A 13,953-nucleotide genomic window follows, 5' to 3' on the forward strand; every position below is an offset into this window, starting at 1 on the left:
AAAAAAGGCTGCTCCTCGCACCGCCGGGTGCCGTACATCAATACTCAGATGCATACACACATTTATTAAATACAGAATATCACCACTTTGTGTGCAGCACATTAAATATGCTTGTGGTGCTCACAACAATATAAAATCTGACACACAGGTCTCTTAATACGCCAAGAAAATAACCTGGGACTTACTAAGCACTGCCATAAGTTTTTGCCTTTTTAACTTTTCAAATGGCTTCTGACAGCGATGGGCAGCCGGCTATGGCAGCTCTACCCTGGCTGCAGCAGGTCCATCAACAAGTGGGTGCTCCTCTCTTCCCCCAGGGGAACAACTCCCATTTCTGGGTGCTGCCTTCTAGTTAAGGCTCACACACACAGGATCTCAAAAAAAGCCACACTGTCTCACCCAAGTGGTCACCGATCCTTTGCTGGACTTTGGAAAATTTGAATATAAAATTTCACTTCATTCTCTCTCCTCTGCTGACATGTTGGGTGGGGAGAAACACCTGACTTCTTTTAGCAGGGGTTTAAGGAGTAAAGCTAGAGGATGTATTTTTATTCAGTTCTATGTAAGGGGCTGGACGGGCACTGTGTGGTCTAACGACAGTTCATTATTTACTTGTGGTGGCAGCAGAGCCAACATCCAAGGAAAGACTGAAACAGCCAGTGTCACAAAGCAGACAGAATAATAAAGCCCCAAACTGCTGGAAGCTACCATCAATTCAACCCTTATTGGAACTGGAAGAAAAGGCATAGAGGGCACATGCCCATCCAACCTATTTTGTCACGAAGGAGATAGTCAGTGGCAACAGGTAAAGGAAAACACTACCACGAATTGGGATGTAGGCAGCTGCGTTCACCTGCTCACACAAGACTGATCTCTAAGCTGTGGATATTGTAACGACCAAACTATGAATCTTCAAACTCAAGGTTAATTCACATTTTCTGTAATGGATGGGAAAAGCTGGAAATCCATCAAACCTACAAATAGGAAGAAAATGTCTCTGAAAGCAAATGTCTCGAGAAAGTACTAGGTATTAAATGAAATGCAAGCATGACAAATGCTGTGGGCCCTCAAGATTCAAGTATGCTCTCTTTCCAGGGTTATCCAAAGAAAAAGATGAAAATAGCTGAGATGTGTTAGAAGTGAGGTTATGGCAGCTGCCCTGTAACAGGAGCTTCTAAAAGGCTCCAGTCACAGCGATGCCTCTATCACATAATAACTAAAGGGAGAAAACTTCAGCATTTAACAGTACAGAGCATACAGCCTGAGGTAGCCAGGAAGTGCAGTTATGAGCCCAAGTACTGAACAAGACAGATTTTTAAATGATCTTCAGAGTCATTAAGTCCTTATTTTCCTAGTGGCAGATGATCTCATCTTTCAATTCCTTTTGCAAGCATAAAACAGCTGTATTTAGGTGTTGGCACTCAATTTGTAACCCCAGAGATCTATAGAAACATGACAAATCTGGTATGTATGTATATTCCTTATGTCCAGGGCTGAAAGAATACTTTTTAGTCCAAGGTGGAAAACTCCAGGAGAAAAAACTCTATAAAAAGCCACAAAGACTTATCTGAAGGGGAAAGAAGACATTTGCCTTGACAATGATTCATTTTTAATTGTTTTGTGTGATTTCAATGGACACAAACTGATTAGGGAAAGAGACAGTTTGCAAAGTACTCCTGGTTAGTAGCAGCATACACTTCACATTTTAATCTGTAAAATGCTTCTCATAATATCCTGTAATGGCTTTCCCCTCTCAGTAATGTAGCGGGCAGTTGCCCACGTAAATCCCGCACGAGATAGGTGACCCCTTTATGACACAGCACATACACCAGATGAGAGAGATCCTGCTTCGCTCATAAAACCAATCATTCTCCCCTAATAGTCTACAATTTGCAGCTATCATAAAAACACCCTAACCATATTTAGTAGGCAGCGGCACAATTCTGAGCTTGAAGGTTGAAGACCTGCACACATCCATCCCTGTAGCCGGACTGCTAACAGAAGTCAGTAATTCACAGCAAACTACCACCAAATGGCACTGAAAAATAAGAAGCCCTAGCGTGAGAGCAGGGGCCTCCTGGATCTTGCAGAGTTATGTGCCACCAGCCTGCGCAGCACTGGGGGATGTCGATAAACTCTGCAGACACAATACCCAGGGGTATCAGCACGAGCATTTCTTTCTGCAATAGCCAGTGAGGTCTGTAATGCAGAATATAACTTTCCAGCCAACTCAACATCTCACCACCTTCTTCTCCAAGGCAAGCCATACTGATGACATCTTCCTTATCATCGATAAAAATGATGTACGGCAGATTGCAGAGTTATTCAACAAACAATTTCCAAAGATCACCTTTACTACAGCATATAAAACAGATCTAGGACTCCCCTTCCAGGATGTCAGAATTTTATGAAGCATCAACACTACACTTGCAGCTACCTGGTATGAAAAGAACAGCGCTTTGGGTAGATATACAGTGTTTTGCTTGCCTCAGCACATTCCCATGACCGCACAAGAAGGTTGCCTTGATGGGGCTTGTGATTAAAACACCATGGAGGTGATGCAAGACATGGAAAATCATTTGCAAAATGCACCTGGAAAGAGCTGAGCAGATATTGCTTCCTACCTGCCCAAGCCTAAAGACCACCCTCAATGTGAATGGCCCGACCAATCACCACAAATGCAGATAAGCTCTACTATTGATGTGCCTTCTCCTAATTAACGTTGTTGAAACTGAAAAGATGGCCTTACGAATTGATTATGCAAATCCCCCAAACGGGTAGAAGTTTTTGCCAACAAGACTGAGCATCACGGAATGATTATTTCTGCCATCAGTCAAAGCACTTAAGAAGGTGGCTTGCCATGATCCCAGCAGCAGCGAGGGCAAGCTTGGAGCTAAGCACATGCTTAGAGCTAAGCCCAGGCTGTTAAAGGCATTTCTCTGAATCAAGGACTGAATCTCTTCACGCGGATGCAGTGTTTATTTCTAATTGTAGAGATTAGTCACGAAGAGTCAAAAGACATACCCAAAACACATTCGTTACCCTGCTGCTCTGGAGAGGAAATATTTTTCCCATCATAGCACCACACACCCATCCTCGATTTTCCTATCAGCACCTCCCCTCCCATAGTTATGTTTTCAAATCCAGGGACATCATCATTTTTCAGGAACAGGCCCTTGAGCAAAGATGAAATGAAAGCAAAATTACCAACACAGCACTGACCAAGCACGCTAAATCCTACTCTACCTGGAAGAAACAACTGCCTTTGGGTGATTTCTGTAACCTGCAATTTACATCTTATTTGGAAATGGTAAATACAAGAAAGTTAATGCAAAGGAATCAACACTGGATTAAAAAATAGGGTACCATAACAGTTACCTTCTGCATTTTAGAGTGCAGGTAGTAGGATATACTGCATGGAAAAAAAGGTAAATGGATTTGCATTTAAGTTTCATCACTTTTAAGGTCCCCAGTATCCAAGCCTCCCTTTAAAAGAGCCCTTGTGGACAATAAACTCTTTTAGAAAATACACAGCAAAGAAGCAGCGTCTAATAAACAGACATAAAATTAGACTGCTGTAATGTTTCAGCTGTTCGCTTCCTTTGATGCAGGCAGCTGGCAGCAAGACATTTGAAAAGACAGAAGAACAAGTAACTTCTAATAGATAAATATATATATTTTCCAACATATATATATTTTAAACACTTATAAATTCACTCAAACACACACGTACTAACAGGATAAATTTACAGGGCAAACAGAAGTGAACAGTCACCAATGTAGACACTGAGCTACCATTAAGCATTTAAAATAATTACAGCTTTTTAACCATGGAAACAAGAATTTTACATGAATATTTTTGGTATCTTTTCCTTCAGAGCAAAAATTTCTCAGCCATTTGTGTCTGAGCGAAACCAGAATTTGCTACTGGAAAATCAGGAGTGCTGTTATTTTACAAAAATGAGTGATAAATCCAGGGGCACGAAGGACCAGGAGTGCCTCTGAGACCTTGAAGACCACCACCAGCAGGACATCAAAGCCCACCCTCCGTGCACGGGTGCCCTCCGCCTCTCATGGTGCAAGAACAAGGCTGGCAGCTTTTGCTCTGCAAAGCTGGGGCAAGGGCTTTCTGCTGGAGCTTTGCAACAAAACTGCATCCCCAAATTAACCCCCCCCACTGAAACGTCCCTGGCAAGCAAGTTCTGCTAACGCCTCAGTACACGATCCGACTTTGTATTTTGGTGTAAATTCACTGAATGGCAACCCTGTTTTCTTTTAGTCCCTTTATCCTTGAAAATGGTAGCTTTTGCCCTTACTGCTTTCACGTGAGGCCCTGGCCAGGCGTTCTTCACAGACTGACAAGATCTGTTCCCAGGTGGTGGTGGCAGCTGCCCTCTCCCTCTGCATGTTCCCTTTCTTATGCAGAATTGTGCTCCCAGGTACAAGTCCCCATGAAACTTCCTTCAAAGGGAAAAAATTGGATGGACAGCCCTGCACAACGAGTTTCTCAGTAAAATACTCACACAGGAATCAAAGGATATTAATTTTCCAGGAAAGACAATTTCCCATTGTAAGCGTTTCATTCAGCAAATTAAACTGACCTGTCTTTATGCAGTAGTGATCAACTAGTGAACCTCTGAAGAATAAAAAAAGCCTACCAAAAATAAACAAAAATAAATAAAACTACCAAAAAATCATTGATTTATTTGCTTTAAAAACCAGCAGCTACCACAAGAAGCCAAGATTCCTGCTTTATGAAGTAGGTCTCTGGCCTTGCTTTTCTGCTGCCCCAGCACAGTGCTAGGGACCTGGACCACCCTGGCTTGCAGCTCAACTGCGGCCATGCAGCATGGGATGGGTGGCTTTCAGGGTAGTCCCCAGCAGTCTGTCTCCTCTGAGCTTTCCTGAAGCAGCAGGAGAAACTGTTCATTACTCAGCTCCGATATGCTGTAATTTCCTTCTGGATTTTATGTATTTATTTTCACAAGTGCAACCTGCCTTCCACGTCAGGCAGAAAAGTCCGTATGTTATCGGGCACCCCACTTGTGTCTGTCTGTATACCTTATCTGGGTGCAAGCCCACCCCAGACAGACTGGAATAGATGATCTTTTCTAGAAGAAAAAACATTTGGCTTGAATGCACGGTCAAATAGCTTTGTGGTTCTTTTTGCACCTGGACATATACAAGATAAAAAAAACCCTACATTGCCATGGATTGCCCTCTCTGAAACACTGCAGGCGTTTTTATCAGATGCATGCCATAAAGGTGCAAGTCCTTGAGATGTTTCCTCATTTACAGGATCTATCATCTCTCCTTTTTGCACTTGCGTGATGAAAATAAAAATAAATCAGAGATATATTTTTTCCTTTGCCAAGACCAGTTTAGGATGCACAGGTGTGTAGTCAGAAGGAGGGGAAGACACGAATCAAAGTATGCACCACAGCTCCGCCAGGCAGAAGCAGCTTTGGTGCTTTGATTAGCGAGCCCTGCCCCAATACTTCCCCATCTCATGGGGCTGCTCGGAGCCCACAAAGGACCTCAGAGGCTTTAAGCAATGGTGATTATTGAATTGGCTGATCCTGATTACCAGCGGTATAATACAATATTGAAATTCCATTTTGAATTTCCTGGTTCTGAGACATGGTGTGCTTTAACGGTAAGACAAGCCTGAGGCATGAACTGAATACACACAAGCACACAAAATAGCTGCAACTGTTATCAACAAGAATCACAACTATGAAAAAAAAATAAAAACTACATGACCAAAACAACTTCATAGCTTCTTATCTTTTTCCATTTGAAAAACATTCCTCTTATAGTGCCTAACACCTTACAGCTTTGCTTTAACATGAGCTATGGCTTAGGAGAGTGAAACACTGGGGGACAAGTTGCCCAGAGGATGCTAATGCCTCTGTGGATTTGGATGATGATCTGAGAAACCAGACAGCTCCATGGCAGGCGGGAGAGGGCTGCCCATGCCCGACCCATGAGTAGATTTTAGGACATTTCATATAGATCTGGGAGTTAGCCTAGACACCAGCTGCTCCTTCACTCACATTGAAAAGAAGAGCATTGCTGCTCCCTACAAGGAACCTGTGCTGCTCTGTATGTTCCTTGGGTGCAGCTGTAATGATTACCGAGTCCTTAGTCACATTATGCAGATACCCTGAGAGAGAAGGATGGAAAGAAAGCAGACAGAAAAACTGAGGAGTAAAGGGTAATGCTTTCACATGGTTACAACTTCACTCTCTGATTGAAATTCCTGGAATTCTCAGTTGTTTCTTATCAAAGGGCTTAAAAAGAAAATTCTTCTTTTAATAAAAATAAATGAAGAAAAATTGATCTCTCATTTCCAAGAGATACAATGGAGATCACCTTGTAGTCTGGCAGCAGAATTACTATGATTTGCATTACCAAGGATGACTAAATGGAGTGTTAAATTATCTCAAAAAAAAAAAAAAAAAGAGAAGGGGGGGAGAGATGTAAATTGATATTCATGACATCAACAAGGTTAGAAAAGAAAAAAAGATAGTGAGTCCTTACATGTATTCTTGTACTATACAAGCATTAATCTTACATTCAATGGGCACTACCCTACTCAAAACGGCATCTTGTACTTCTGCATGATACCTCTAGGAAATGGTTCACAATTATATACACTAGTGCTGAAACGCAACGCTGCAGCAATCAGTCTTGTCTATAAAAACATTAATTATTTCTGATAAATTCATTCTTTGGGCGCATTCTGAACACAAAGGAAATTTAGCAAGCTGTGAATTTGATTTTGGAATAAATATGTTGCATTATAAACTTTCTGGCATAGAAGGGGTATGGGAGGAGATGGGGTACTGCCTCTGGCACATGTGCACGGGAATGTCTCCAAAAATATTTGAGAAATATCTAAACCATTTAATTATTTTAAAATGTTTTACTGACAGTTCATTTAGATTTCACCATCATCCATATGTTTACCTATACATATATGTACATACATGGAATATTGCAGGAGTACATAGTGAAGTTTTGCTTTGACCACACCACACAAGATATTTCCTATACAGGTTATTTGCAGCTATGTGAGCACAAAGCTATATTTTGCCCCCACACATTTATTCTGTGATTCTGAGATTATTAAGCTCGGATTTGCCCTGGGCTAGCATTGTCCCATAACTGGTAGTCAGCTCAGAACATGGGCAAAGGATCCATGGACCAGAAGTTTCTGTTGCATGCACCAAAGGGTCTTGGAAACATAGTAGAGGTCACACTTTAAAAAACATAAGATGAGTTTAATTGAGAAAAAAGGACAATAACCTCTGCTTAGTATTGCCCAACCTCTTCCATCAGCTTTAAGGATTTTATTTCAAGTCTTATGACAATTGAAGTGTGGTTTTTTTTTTTTTTTTTTTTAAATGAAGTCTTTGCTCTTGGAGTCATGGGATTATAGGTTAAAATCCAGCCAATTTAGGATTTTATGACTGCATAGGAATGCAATTCCTATTTGTAATTGTTTTGTAATTGTTCAGAGAAAACTGCTTAGAATTATATTAATGATACAATGTTAAACCTGTAATTTCTCCAGTCTTCTATGGCCCAAATGCAGTGTGGATTTCACCCGGAGCAATACAAATCCCTCCCCTCCCCAGCAGCACAAAACAGTTCATAGGCCAAATATCTCCACAGTCTGAGGTCTGTCCCTGCTGTCTTCTTTCATGGTGTATGAATGATTTTTCCTTAGTGTCAATTTTCACATTTTCCTGTCGGTCTTCCATTTTGTCAGCTTTCCAGCAACAGTACAGATCTGACAATATTCAAGATATTTTCCTCTCCAGTGTCCAACATTGAATGAAAAAGGGAAGCACGTTAGGATTAGGGAAAAAATATTAATGTTTGGTGAATATCACAAAAAAAAGGAAAAATGTTGTTGAACACTTTCCTGTTAGGTAAATAACATTGTCTACTTCTTTATATTCATTTTTGAAAAGAGAAGCTGCAAAGAAATGTTAAAACTTTGTTTATTTTAGAGTGGAATCAAAAATTCTTGGAGTGCTTGAAGGTGGCATCACTGAATTGTTTACTCTTCCTCCCTCTTCTTCATTCCCAGACTTACTGTATCTCAACAGAAATACAGCAAGCCCATTAAATCTACTGCTCACCTCACTGCCAAGAAATTTATTTATAAGAGCTGATTGAAAAATGTTTTCTATAATTCAGAATATCGGTGAAAAGATTTATTTCACCTCTTTATCCTCCAATATTTTTGTATAGCTGTTAATTATTCTATTTTATGTAGATGCTACCTTTAGGTTTGCAGATACACATTTATGAATAAAATATTTCACAGGCGAGATCATAGATTAGGGCTAACAAATGCAGTAGTTATTTTTTCATTTGTAGTAACACAGTGACCTTTTTTGCATTGCAAATTTCCTTGTATTTGGGTTGGGGTGAGGATATGAAATATGTAACATCAAATAAGGATATATAATATACTGAAAGTAGGTATCGGAGGAACAAGACATCTAGAATTCCCCTTGAATAGATTTAAATATTTTCAATGTCTTAGCGTCATACCACCCTAGTTTGGTTCCTAATGAAACTCAGGAAATTACCCTCTGATGTACTCAAATAACCTTTATATGATGGGTTTGATGGAAGCAACGTCTGACATAGCTTTACACCATTTATCATATGTCAGGAAGAGCATCATCTACTCCAGAGCCCTTTCATACCGGTAGGCATTAATGACAATCAGCCCAGAAAAGTTTTCAGCAGTGCAGTGCGGTTTGCAGGGAAATGTAAAATGCCATATTTAACAACGTGTCCATTAGCAGACCCCCAGATGAAAGCTAAATTAAACACCTGCATTCAGATCCTCCTAAACAGCATTTCCTGCTGTACTGACAAATAACACCTAGTTATTTTCCATGAGGAATGATATCTCTTTAGAGGAAATCTGTTGGAGAGAAATCAGTCCCAAATTCTCAAACACGTGAGGATGTCTCTGCACATTCTTGTCCTCAAACGTCTCCACTTCACAAAAGAAACTGCGTCTGCCTTCTGTCTCTATCATGGCAGAATAACAGCAGTGATTTAGAGAAGAGTAAACAGAAAGATGTAAGAAAGTGAAATTATTCCTTTGTTTCCGAGGAAGAAAAATGTTTGTCATGTCTCAAACAAAATACATTCTAATGTCTGGTCCCAAATATATTTACAATCAATTTCTATAGAATACTTGAGACCAGAAAGAGTCCACTTAGGCACCTCTGCATTATCTCATGTACTGTGTTCACAGTATTTTAGACCTATCACTTCTTTTTGAAGAATATTTCTCAGTCGACCTTCATCCTGAGAAAGGACTTTGAATTTCAACCTTCATTTCACCTAGTTGCTTTTCACTCCAGTTTTTATGCTGCCCCCCACCCTCAACCTTCCTGATCTGTGTTTAATTCCAGTTTTTGGTGCTACCCACAGATAACTGATGCTTAGGCAATTATCTAGCCAAACATCCGTGCAGCCAACATGTAGTCAATTATTTTAATATTGTCTTCTAAATGAATCACTCTAATCATTCTGTCTGCCTACCTCTGAAGCCAAATTAACTTGTCAACGTCTTTTGTATCTTAAAGGTCAATTTTAGAAAGGTCTCAGCAATGGCCCAAAATCTACTTCCATTGAAATCAATGGCAAAGCTCCCAGGATCCTCACTGGAAGCAGGTTTTGGCAAGTACAGTGTGTTTATGAGAATTCCAGCCTTCAGGACAGTGTCCTAAATATTTTAATGGTGGCCTCTTTTGTGGCTTTAGAAAATCATCTACCTGTGATGGGACTTGATGCACCTGCGCAAACAGCACTAAACAGGGCTGGCTTTTCTGTGCTCCCACTCTGCATGGCAATATCACACTTTCTGTGATTGCCTGAGGCCATTCCTACTTTCTAAGTCCCCTTTTCCCCCATGCTGTTTATTTACTTCTCAGATTATTTATTTTGTGATTGTTTTAACTGCATACAATGAAGACCAGAATTTTACCTTGTTGTCCAAGCTTCTTCCTCCCCCATTTCTATTTACCATTTATTCTATTTTCCACAGTGATGCAAACCTTCATGATTTAGCAAAACCTTGCATTAATCTGCTGCTTACCCCATCTTCCAGTTCATTAAACAGAACAAGGCTTAACACCAATCCCCAAAGTACTTCTAATGAATCTCCCTCTCCAAACTGATACACCACTGTTTGTCCTTCAGCCAGCATGGACTCCATGTGATCATGCTTGCAGCCAGCTTCCTTTGCTCATCTTTTCCAAGTAGGATTTTGAGAGGCTCTGGAGTCAGCCTGTTATAAAATGTAGATGGATTGTAAGTACTGCTTTTCCTCTAATGACCAGTTTTGTAATTTTAATAAAGAGCCAATCAAGCTAACAATGGTTTGGCAAATGTCCTCTCTGAGGGATCCAGATTTCAACCTTGGGTGCACAAGCCTGGAAGAACAGATCTACACACAGAAAGCAAAGTGTTCATTTCAGCCACCTATTACTTTTCATGACGTATTTTTCAGCAACAAAATCAGGATTTTGTTGATTTAGGACACCCAAATGAATATGTTGTGCTATTTACTAGGACCAAGAAAGGAGATCTTGCCCAACGACAATCTTAAGAAATTACTTAAAAGCCTCAATTAAATACAGGGAATACTTATCCCACTATATTACTTATGTGCATCTGCTCAGCAGTGTCCTCACTGCCTCTGATGGGGCCACTATGGGGCAAACACGGCCTGAGGCAGCCCTATACCTTGCACCATGGTCATCTCTATCATGGATGACAGCAACAGTGCTTGACTCTGCCCCTGACCTTGACTCCGTAGTTAAGAGCTGCATCTTGTGCTTCTCCACAAGCTGTTTGCTGTAGTTAAAGCTCTGGAAGATCCATCTCTCATCCAGCACCAGTAATTTGCTCCTTCAGCATGGCTTCCCAATTTTTCTGATAAACTCCTTAGAGTACCTTTTGTAATCTGTGGTCAACTGCATTTGTCAACCAGCAGATACCTGATCTGAGAAACTCCTCTCCTACACTTGAGAGCACAGTAACCCCTGTTTCCATTTTCTCCAGAGCAGCTCCATGAATATTTCATCCTCACACTGCTGTAAATACCAGGAAACCTATGGGGCTGTACTGCAAAATGTAGCTGACAAAATTTAAATCAATGTGTTGAACAAGCCAGAAGTAGCTTGTTTTCAAAGAACTGGAACAACCAGTAAGCAAAGAATAGAAATACCACATTGATTAAAAATAAATAAAATTTTCATCTTTTTTCATCTTCATTATATGTAATCCAAGCACAATAATCAGCCATTTAATTTCTTTTAAAAAACACCACCGCCCCCACCACACACAGAGAAAATGCAGGCGATATATTCTTTAACGTATTTTTCCTGAACTGACCATGACCTCACTAGGTGTATATTTCTCTCTATTTGACATTATCACAGAGTGAAAGATTAGTTTTACCTTGCACATAAGACTTAAAAAGAGTAAGTCATTGATCTTGGTTTTCATTTCTGCCACAAAGGGAACGCACAGGCATTTTTTCTTCCACAAATACGGATTTGGGTAAAAGCCAGCTGTACTTCCTTGGTAATATACACCACCAGTTTGTGTGACTGGCAACTGATGCTTCTGCCTATGAAACAGGAGAGCAGTGGCATTTGTCATGACATGTCTTTGACATTTTCCACAGCAAGGGGCAGATAATATCAAACTCTTGCTCATACATTCAACTTCCTGGGGAGAAACAGACTTCAAAAAATAAACACAAGAAAAAATAGACTGTTCGACACTTGTCCTAAATGCTGCAAGGAAAAGAAGTGTTTATAAATGTACCACACTGCAGGAACAGAGTTTATCTTTGATTTGCCCTCGTCAGCTCCTGTTTGTGTAATGACGCACCATCCTCTGCTAGGGTAAGACTTGGCCCCAGGGTCCTGGTGGAGCAAAGAAGAGATGTGGGTTTAAGCCCTTCAAGAGAAACCTCCATCAGAATCTCTGCAGTGAGAACGACACTACATTTTAAAGCTTTAATATATCTCCTATTGACAATGAAAAGAAACATCAGCAGAAGCAAAGCTGAGCACCCCATGCGGTTTATCTGTTAGTAACTCCCCATGCGCTAAATCCCCCAGCAACTGGAAGAGCCACAGGGTCCACCATAACCTTTTTAAGCATCCCCCAATCCATGGGGCTGCACAATGACTGCAAGCTGTGCTGCAGAGAGCCTCTGCTAGGGAAATGTTGTGACATAGTACTGACATACAATTCCTAAAAATACTTCGAATCCCCACCAAACGCAGCTATCAGCCTGGGCAACACCCCATGCTCCAGCCACTCAGGTGGACACGCAGCATTCTGTATTAAATGTTTGTGATGTCGACTTGTTTAACCAAGCAGTGGTTGGATTGCAAATGCATCTTTAAGCTGCAGTTCCTGCTGCTGAGGGAAGTGAGCCAAATGCTGGGAATGCCAACGGCAGCGCTCAGCATGCCTTGGGTCAGGTTCACCGACGCAGCAGGATCTGTCTGGTTCTCTCTTGGTCATTTGAATAGTTGCTATTTCTTGCCTTTCCAAAAACATGACACTTTAAAGCAATTATATAGCAATAATGAGCAATAGAGAAGTCTTATATAGCTACAGCTCCATTATTTTTATTAAATCTCCTACAGTTCATTTTTTTCCCATAATGTGCCTCCTTATACTCTGTGTTGTTTTAGTGAATTTGTACACTTGACAATTCACAACGGTTGCAACCTGAAGCCATAATTCATCCATATAAATGTGTATTAAAAAGTTAAATCCAGAGTCTCTTAATCCTTGTCCTAACCCTCTATGAGTTCAGGATTTTTTTTTTTTTTTTTGCCACAGTGATCTCCTTCATTTAGCACATCTAGTCTATAGGCTGCAGTCCCACAAATGTTTATAGGCATGCTGAAGTTCACATGTTGGAAGGAGTTTCACTGAAGTCTACTGTGTGCAAAGCTAAATGTGTAGCCTTATTTTGTAAACTCTTTGCAATGGAAACTAATTTTCTGTGTATTTAAACAGTGTTGTACCTGTGGTTGTTGATGTCTGAGCATGCAAAATTTTTAAAATGTAAAAATATGAGTATATAAAATAATCAGAGTAATAATCTCATGTAATCTGCATGTTCAAATATAGAATATGCATGTATAACTTAGCTGCAGCTTCTAAAGTAGAGAATTCAAGATTTAAACAGAAACCTAACACAAAAGATAGCTGTTAAGAAAAGGGAGAAACAGAGAATGACCCAGGACTGAGCCTCAGTGACCTCCAATCTATCAAGACTTTGTGCAGAACAAGAGAAAAATGCCACAACAACAAGAAAATAATACAGTGCTAACCTGTGGTAAATCAAATTAAGACTTCACCACTTGACTGTTTTGAATGAATGTGTGTTTTGCAGATAGTTACTTTACTTAGCATTACAAATTTAAGTTAGAGCATGTTGCATATAAGCACATCCATATTTCATGAACTTCTATGTAGCTTCGTAGTATTATCATAAAAGCGGTACAGATTCCTTTCCTGGCTGTAATGGCAGAGTGTTTTCATTTTAATGATCCTTAATACCATGCAGACTGCAGGAATTCAAAAGATCATCAGGACTTGTACCTTAGAGATTTCCTCGCTGTCCTTTTTTTCCTCACTGGATGTTTTTCTGCATGATTTTGCCTTGATTTTTCACACTGGTCATATTCTGCAGCTAACATCTAACTGATATGGACTGACTCCACAGCACCTTTGTGTCACTCAAGGATCATGACGTGTTGGTAGGTGGGATGTCGGGGGCAGAGCACTGGGCTCTGGCTGGGCTGGGCCAGCAGCCTTCAGACCATCAGCACTGTGTGATGTACCCCAGTCTGGTTTTCAGATATCTGAATTTTC

At 40.4% G+C, this 13,953-nt stretch overlaps 1 long non-coding RNA gene across 1 annotated transcript in view; it reads right to left on the reverse strand.

The window, feature by feature from the left end:
- LOC310905352 overlaps nucleotides 1–13,953 on the reverse strand; it is a 94,378-nt gene that overhangs the window by 51,418 nt on the left and 29,007 nt on the right. Inside the window, exons 3-4 of the long non-coding RNA XR_014588948.1 lie at nucleotides 11,878–13,952; nucleotides 4,317–11,677 (exon numbers count right to left, since the gene is read on the reverse strand). This is a non-coding gene — a long non-coding RNA (uncharacterized lncRNA). The remainder of the gene's footprint in view (nucleotides 1–4,316; nucleotides 11,678–11,877; nucleotide 13,953) is intronic.

The sequence above is a fragment of the Anser anser genome (genome assembly GCF_964211835.1).
Source record: "Anser anser genome assembly, chromosome: 11".
In the NCBI taxonomy this organism is placed as follows: Eukaryota; Metazoa; Chordata; class Aves; order Anseriformes; family Anatidae; genus Anser; species Anser anser.